Source organism: Tenebrio molitor, chromosome 1, assembly GCF_963966145.1.
Source record: "Tenebrio molitor chromosome 1, icTenMoli1.1, whole genome shotgun sequence".
NCBI lineage: Eukaryota > Metazoa > Arthropoda > Insecta > Coleoptera > Tenebrionidae > Tenebrio > Tenebrio molitor.
This window is the reverse complement of record NC_091046.1, coordinates 39,822,794-39,829,935: the sequence shown is the minus strand read 5'-3', so window position 1 is coordinate 39,829,935 and position 7,142 is coordinate 39,822,794. Positions and strand designations below refer to the sequence as shown.

Genomic DNA, 7,142 nt, shown 5'->3' with positions numbered 1-7,142 from the left:
GGACATTTACCGCTTCGATGTCCGGCTTTTTGTTGCAATGTATTGTGGGTTGCATTTTCTATTCCGTCGGGCTCATTATTCCTCGTAAATCACCCTGTATATCCAAGGAAATAATGAGAAAGATAAAAGAAGACATTTTTATTGTATATAATGAATGAAATGGAAAAACAAGACAAGGAACTAAAAATAAACTGAAAAAATAAAAAAATTGCTAAATAAAGCAAATATAGAAAGGATTTGGGTGAAACTCTTGAAAAAGCGTGAAAGTGTAATATGTTTATTTGGAGGGTACATAAAGGAATGTTTTCGAAGAAATTGCGTCTCATTGTTATTTACACTCATTCCGCCATTGTGTTGACAATTTTCTTGTAAAATCGATGGCTGAAACGACTCTACTTATTTAGCGGCTTAAACATTTATGAAGTTGTTTCCATTAAGTAATTTCTGCTACAATGGTTATTGCCATCACTTACCTACATTGTTGTTTGGTGTAGCCTTCCCTATAAAATATTTTCCGAAATTTATGCTTCCCGTCATCTTTTCAGTAATCAACAAAAGTAATGTACGCTCTTGTTAAATATGCGTAAATCGATTTTGATTCGTTGCCGATAAGTGATTTTTTTTTCATTTATTCGACCCTCCACCGACAAACCGAAAGTTGATAAATGTCCCGGTATTAGGCCAACATTTCACTTTAACATTTACACAACAGGTTGTTGTAGACATTTTTACGATTATTGGTGTGCGAGTGGAAAACACGACGATCATCTGACACCGTTTAATTGCTTCTCCCGAAATGTATTATTGTTTGGCCTTAAGTGCCGGCATTTAGTTATAAACAGATTGCGTTAAGTTCCAACAAGAACAGGATTAAATTACCTTTTGGAAAGATGTGCATGTAGGTCGGAACCCCTAATCACAGTAATTGCCAAGGGCCAAGCCCCGGCGAGGCTTTGCAACAGACTCACATGTAAATATATTGGCGTTTACACTTTGGTTGATCCATTCTACCCCAAGTCTGTTTCAGCAGGACAACGACATTGTTTGTAATAACAGGCGGCGGCATAAAGGTTAACAACGTCAAAGTATTGTTTGATCCTGCGAAATGCGGTTTGGTATGGCCGTTTTATTAAAAGGCCAACCTACCGGCAGTCTGCTGCTTTGATCTGTAAATTTAATATCTTCTCTTGATAATTAAAATTTGAAATCTTATTCCTGCATTTTTTTCGTTGTGATTGTGTGGTGATTAAAATTTTGTGCGGCGAGGCTGACATCGCGTTGTTGTAAATACAAAGGGTTTGCTGGAAAAAGACCCAAAAAGTCAGACGAACACGTTATATTGAAGCTGCAAACAAATACGAAACATTTAGAAGCAATCAGGAAGCCATTAAAAAATGTAAAGAGACAACAAATATAATTTCAAGCTTTCCAAATTCTCTTATTTTTCAGTCATGTTGCAAATATATTCAAGCGGCGGTAAATGAATTATATTTGTCTTGTCTTCCACACAATGCAGTCTTGCGTGTGGGCCGGAGCATTATCTTGTTAAAATATGGGATTATTTCATTCCCATGTCGTCGCCACCAATATTACGAGCAGTAAAGCATTCAAACGCATATGGCAAATTACAGTGTCCTTTCTGTTGACTGTAAGATTGCAAATAATACAGGATTCATCACTGAACACCATATGATGTAATTCCCAAGTCCAATTACTGGTTCGTTGACCACTTTGGTCTGATAATGTAGAGTACAAACGAATAAAAATTGTGTTGTGATGACATTTTGAAGATTTTTTGTTATTACGGTATTGATCTTGGAAGAAATACACGGGAAGGTACGGTCTTTCTTAGTTTTTCAATTAGAATCGGGTTGTTAGTCAGATTGGTGCAAAAGAGTTTTCCCTTTAGTAATTAAAAGTTAGATTATCCTCAATAAAACGTGTACGGTAGAATAACAAAATAACAGAAGAAGGAGGTGTTCGGTTTAGCGCAGAATTTCTATGAATTCTCCATTAGGAAGTTAAATTCTGAAAGTTGTACTAGAAAATAAGAGGAAACGAAATAATCCGTGAAATTAAATTAGAAAAAAGAGATTTTCAATTACAGCTGTTTACGAACTCGGTTACAATTAAAAACAATTATTTTTAGATTCCTGCTGACAGTGTTCAGTCCTACAGTCGGCTCAGATATAAAAACAACAGTCATTTGCATAAAACCGTACGAGGCGACGGGAAATTCTAATTTAGATTAAAACTTTATACAAGAACAATAGGGAATAAAGAAAACAAATAAAGCTTCCAGCAATTAGTCAGAGAACCTGTGCTGTTTAGATAAAAGTGTGAGCTGAAGGCGGTTATAAATAGAAAGGGGGTAATGTTTATGGAAAACTTTACATAACTCACTTTTTAATGGATTCTTTTAAGGAACTCTGTTGAGGAACACGATTGTCCACTTCACCTTGCGATTGGGTAAGGTGTGCGAAAACAATTTTTTTTTGATCACTCGGTATACGCTAGGACACTTATTTCAAAATATTTATTTGATAAAAATGTAACTCATATCAGTCATCTCAGAAACAATGACAAAACTACATAATTTAATAACAATGTTATGTGAATAGATTTTAAGATACATTTAAGTGCTAAAAAATTATATCTCCTATTTTCAAATTGTAATTGTAAATACAGGGTCTCTATAAATGATTGTCTGGTCAAGCCAGCCTTGGAAAAAAAATTTACTGTTCCGCTTTTTTGAAACCGATGCCAAATTCTAGTTCGTTTTCACGGTCACTTCTGACATTAGTGAGTGACGTTTCGTTTGCGCTTGTCAGTCGAGTTTTGGTTCCTTATATTCGTTTTATGGCAGTTAATCACAGTTAATATACACCAAAAATCTGTATTTTTCAATCAAAATTGCAAGTACGTCCGCTTTTAGAGGTAAATACACTGGCAAAATTTGTGAGGTTATGCTTTAATGTTTTATGTTTTATTTTAGCTTTATTTTCTTTAAAATGGTTTATTCTGTTGAACAGAACACGTTCATTGTTGTTTTTTACTTTCGAAATGTAAGGTTTAGTAATGGGGAATTATCTGTTTGTAAAAATGAATTCCATCAAAATATCTGAACAACATTGTGAACAGATTTTTAACAATCAGAACAATTAGCAAGGGTAAATCATTAGGACGACCACCAGTATCTGATGAAATACTCGAGAATTTGAAAGAAATGGTGGAAAAGACTACAGATATCCATAGCCTGTTTATCTCAACAATCTGGTGTACCACGATGCACTTGTCACAAAATCATTAAAAATAGGCTACAACTGCATCTTTATAAAATTAGTGTTGTACAAGAACTCCAACCTGTAGATTATCAAAGCTGTGTTTAATAATGTATTCAGTTTGAAAATCACCTCAATTTCATAATTTGGAGTGCTGAGAATCCACACCAATTTGTAGAGACTCCTTTACATGTTTTGAAAATTGGTGTGTGGAACTGTGGATAGCAGTGTTGCTGTACCCTTAACTAAGAAATGCTGCAAAATATTTTTGAAAATAAATGAAGAATTGTCAAGTGTTTAGAAGTTAATGGGACATCATCAATCTATTTTATAAAAAAATACCTATTTGTTATCGTTATTTAGTCTTGTAAATTATGTTGTTGAATATATTTGATTTTATTGAAAAACCAGTAAGACTTATTTGTTATGAAAAACACTGTTATTTATATTGGAAGAAAAAATGGGAGTCAATACCATATTCGACAATTCAGTCTAGGTCGTATGTACCACTAGCATAAAACAAGAAATGTGAAAGCACTAAAGCAGACAAAAAGGCAGTATCAAGTATTGTATTGTGGTATACAGGGACAAGGTGTTCTCAATATTTATCTGTTTGGATTTGTTCTCATACCAATTCCTGTACAGTGTGTGGCGGTACGATGGGGGCAATAATTGTTCCCCTGTTGGTGTTGATATTAAATAATAAATACATTAATGTTAGCAAGAGTAAAGCACAGTTGAAACTTGTCTCTGGTTAAAAGCCAACAACCTAACCTGAAAATATGACATTCATTATTTGCCCAACAAAGCGGCACATTCAAAATTTGACAAGTTTCCATGGCTGGCTGGACCCGACAATCATTTATAGAGACCCTGTAGGTTTCTAGCCTAATATAAAAACAATTACATACTACATTTGTGAAAAAAAATCAAAATAATCCTCCTTTAACACTTCACACTGATCGGTCTTCGTCTGAAAAACACTTTTTCCACAGTATTTGTTATCATATTATGTACTTTATAAAACTTTATTCTCCTTATTTTTTTGTGGTAATTCGTTTATAGATGTGAAATTATATCTTAAGAAGAAATGGAATTTTTGTCCTAAAAATTTTGGCTGTGACAAGTAATAAAGATATACAGGGTATTTCACGAGTGATAATGAGCCCGACGGAATTAAAAATGCAACCCACAATACATTTCCAAAGTTAACGTGGATATTTGTTTTCTGTTTGAAAATAGCTATTTGTGCAATAAGTTAGGAATAGTATATTATGATACAAGTTTATAAGGAAGCCTTTAAAGCACGCGCGACGAGTTTAAGAGCACGACGCGTAGCGGAGTGCTTTTAACGTCGCAAGTGCTTTAAAGGCCCTTATAAACGTGTATCATACACTATTTTTTATTATACTTGCACTACAATCTCAAAATTATAGCAAAAAAAGTAAATTGAAATACCTTTTCCGAAATAAATTAATCGCTGATATAGAAATGGTCAATTGTTGTTGTTTCGTTGCTATCATAAATTGTGTATAAATGTCTATTTATCATTATTCAAAATGTAGGTGAATTTGTTGTTACCTAAGCAACCCTTAAAACTTTAGTGTTTTAAAGGCCCTTTTTCGCACGCATTTTAGTGTCAAAAACAGGGATTATGATTCAGGTATAATAAAAAAGTGATTTTTTTCCGTACGAGATGCGGGATTTTTAATCGAGACGAAGTCGAGATTAAAAACGCGTCGAGTACGGATAAAACACTTTTCCTACGAATTTCACACATGATTTTTTCTACTGGAGTTTGGAAAATACATAAAATTTGGATATTTTTAATATACTATTACATAATTATTTCTAAATTAAAAAGCGAAATCAAAATTGTTCTACTTTCGTTACCATAGAGAAACAATTTATTAATGAAAAATTGTGAAGGCGTTTAAGCTTTTGTCTCAATTAAATACCAGTTTTTGCGTTACGTATCCCAAGAAACGACCAAAATTGAACTTTTAGTGTTGAAATATTATTTTTTCCCTACCGGTTAGAAATGTAGGCTGTGGACACCTCATTTGAGGTGAGAAAATTCAACTTTCTGGCTAAGGTAAGAAAGTCAATCATGAAATGTTTATGGTAAAACTGTACCAAAATACAAATGTCAAAAGTGTCAAAAGTGAAATAAGTTATTGATAAATGAAAGCCAATTCAATAAAGCAAGTTGGTAGATCAATCATATAATCTGGAAAATAAACAGATAAGCTAGGTAGGTAGATTACTTTACCCTGTTTATATCAAATTTTCGAACAAACGTCAAATCTTCAAATGCGATGACAAGTTAATTAAACAAATAACCCAGCAGCCTACTATTCAATTCTCAAAATTTTCGTTTTAATCAAAAATATAACCATCTTTTTTTTACTTTTTTCAACGAAGTTGTGCCGGTAGGGAAAAAAATAGTATTCAAACCTTGTTAAGAAAGTGCCCTTACAGACCTTAGGCACTTACAAACCTCGCCTACGGCTCGGTTTATAATCTTTGCCTGCGGTCTGCAAGAAAGCACTTTCTTATCTTGGTTTGAAATATACTATTCCGCCCTTAGTAGGAAATTCTTCACTTTTCCTAACTCAAATTAGTATTACAATGTTGAAGTTTTCCAACAAACTCTAGTTGAAAAAAGATAAAACATGGTTAGCTGTGCAGTTTCGTAAATTTTTTCATAAACCAATCGCTTGGTTAAATGAAATTGTGAAAAACGAAAAGTTTTTAAAATGTTTGTTGTCTGCATAAACGCGCAACGGCAGAAATTTTTTATTACATTCGCCATAAATCAGGATCATGTCTGTTTTGTCATCGTCGAATACATTTTAATCGTCGTATTTTAACTTTTTTGTAAATGTCAGTTGTGATAAATAAAATGGGTGGAAGCAAAGCCATTATGGATTCATAATTTAATTTTAAAACAATACGATATTTAAATTAGCTCCGTTAACTTTGGAAATGTATTGTGGGTTGCATTTTCAATTCCCCCGGGCTCATTATCATTCGTGAAATATCGTGTATATCCAAGAAATGAATATTTTTTATTTGAATGAATAAGAACATAGAATTAAATGTTTAATACGTTCAGATTAAATTTCAACTATTAGAAACATTTCTGAATTTGAAGATCAGAGAAGTTAGTATGATTTATAAAAAAATAGGTGATAAATATCTGCAAACAGAATACATAAGTCAATAATGTCTAAAACTCGAAATTCTTAACAATGTGTATAGCAAAAAAATATTTCGTGTGTAGTAACATTATTTAAAACAGAGTGAAAAAAAATGTATTGTGCTTACAAAGACGAAGAGAAGCGAATTGAAAAATCCTATTTTACAAAATTCTGTAGTAATTTTGAAGTAAATAATTTAATAAACCGACAGAGAAAAGGAATATGTAATAAGAAAGTTTCTTCTTTTACAAATGAAATTAAATACATCTTTTTGAATTCTTTTTATCAATAATAATAATTTTGTTTTTGATTTGATAGAAAGGTACATTTCTATATAGAAGACATTTTTCTTTGGAAATTAATTTAATTATAAGAATTTTAAAATTTTCAAGACGTGAAAATTATTTCTTCTATTTCATTATCATTATTTTATTATATAAATCTGAACATTTATTACCTACGTGTTACGAAATTTTAACAAGATTCTTGTTAATTTTTTTGTAAGTATGTAATTTGTATATTAACCGCATTATTGGACGTTTTTCTAGCCCATTTGGGCTTAAAGTACTTTTTTTTCAATGTCAAATGTCCTAAAAAGTTTCCTCTGCAACCTATCACAGACATGCTAAAAGGCATGGCCTCTTTCACATACCGTCAT

General features: G+C 32.3%; 1 long non-coding RNA gene across 1 annotated transcript; it reads left to right on the top strand.

Moving 5' to 3' along the window:
• Nucleotides 1-2,705: 2,705 nt before the first annotated feature.
• LOC138122089 (uncharacterized) lies at nucleotides 2,706-4,012 on the top strand. Its single transcript, XR_011156343.1, has 2 exons — nucleotides 2,706-2,937; nucleotides 2,996-4,012. It is a non-coding gene; the product is annotated as an uncharacterized lncRNA (long non-coding RNA).
• Nucleotides 4,013-7,142: the final 3,130 nt, after the last annotated feature.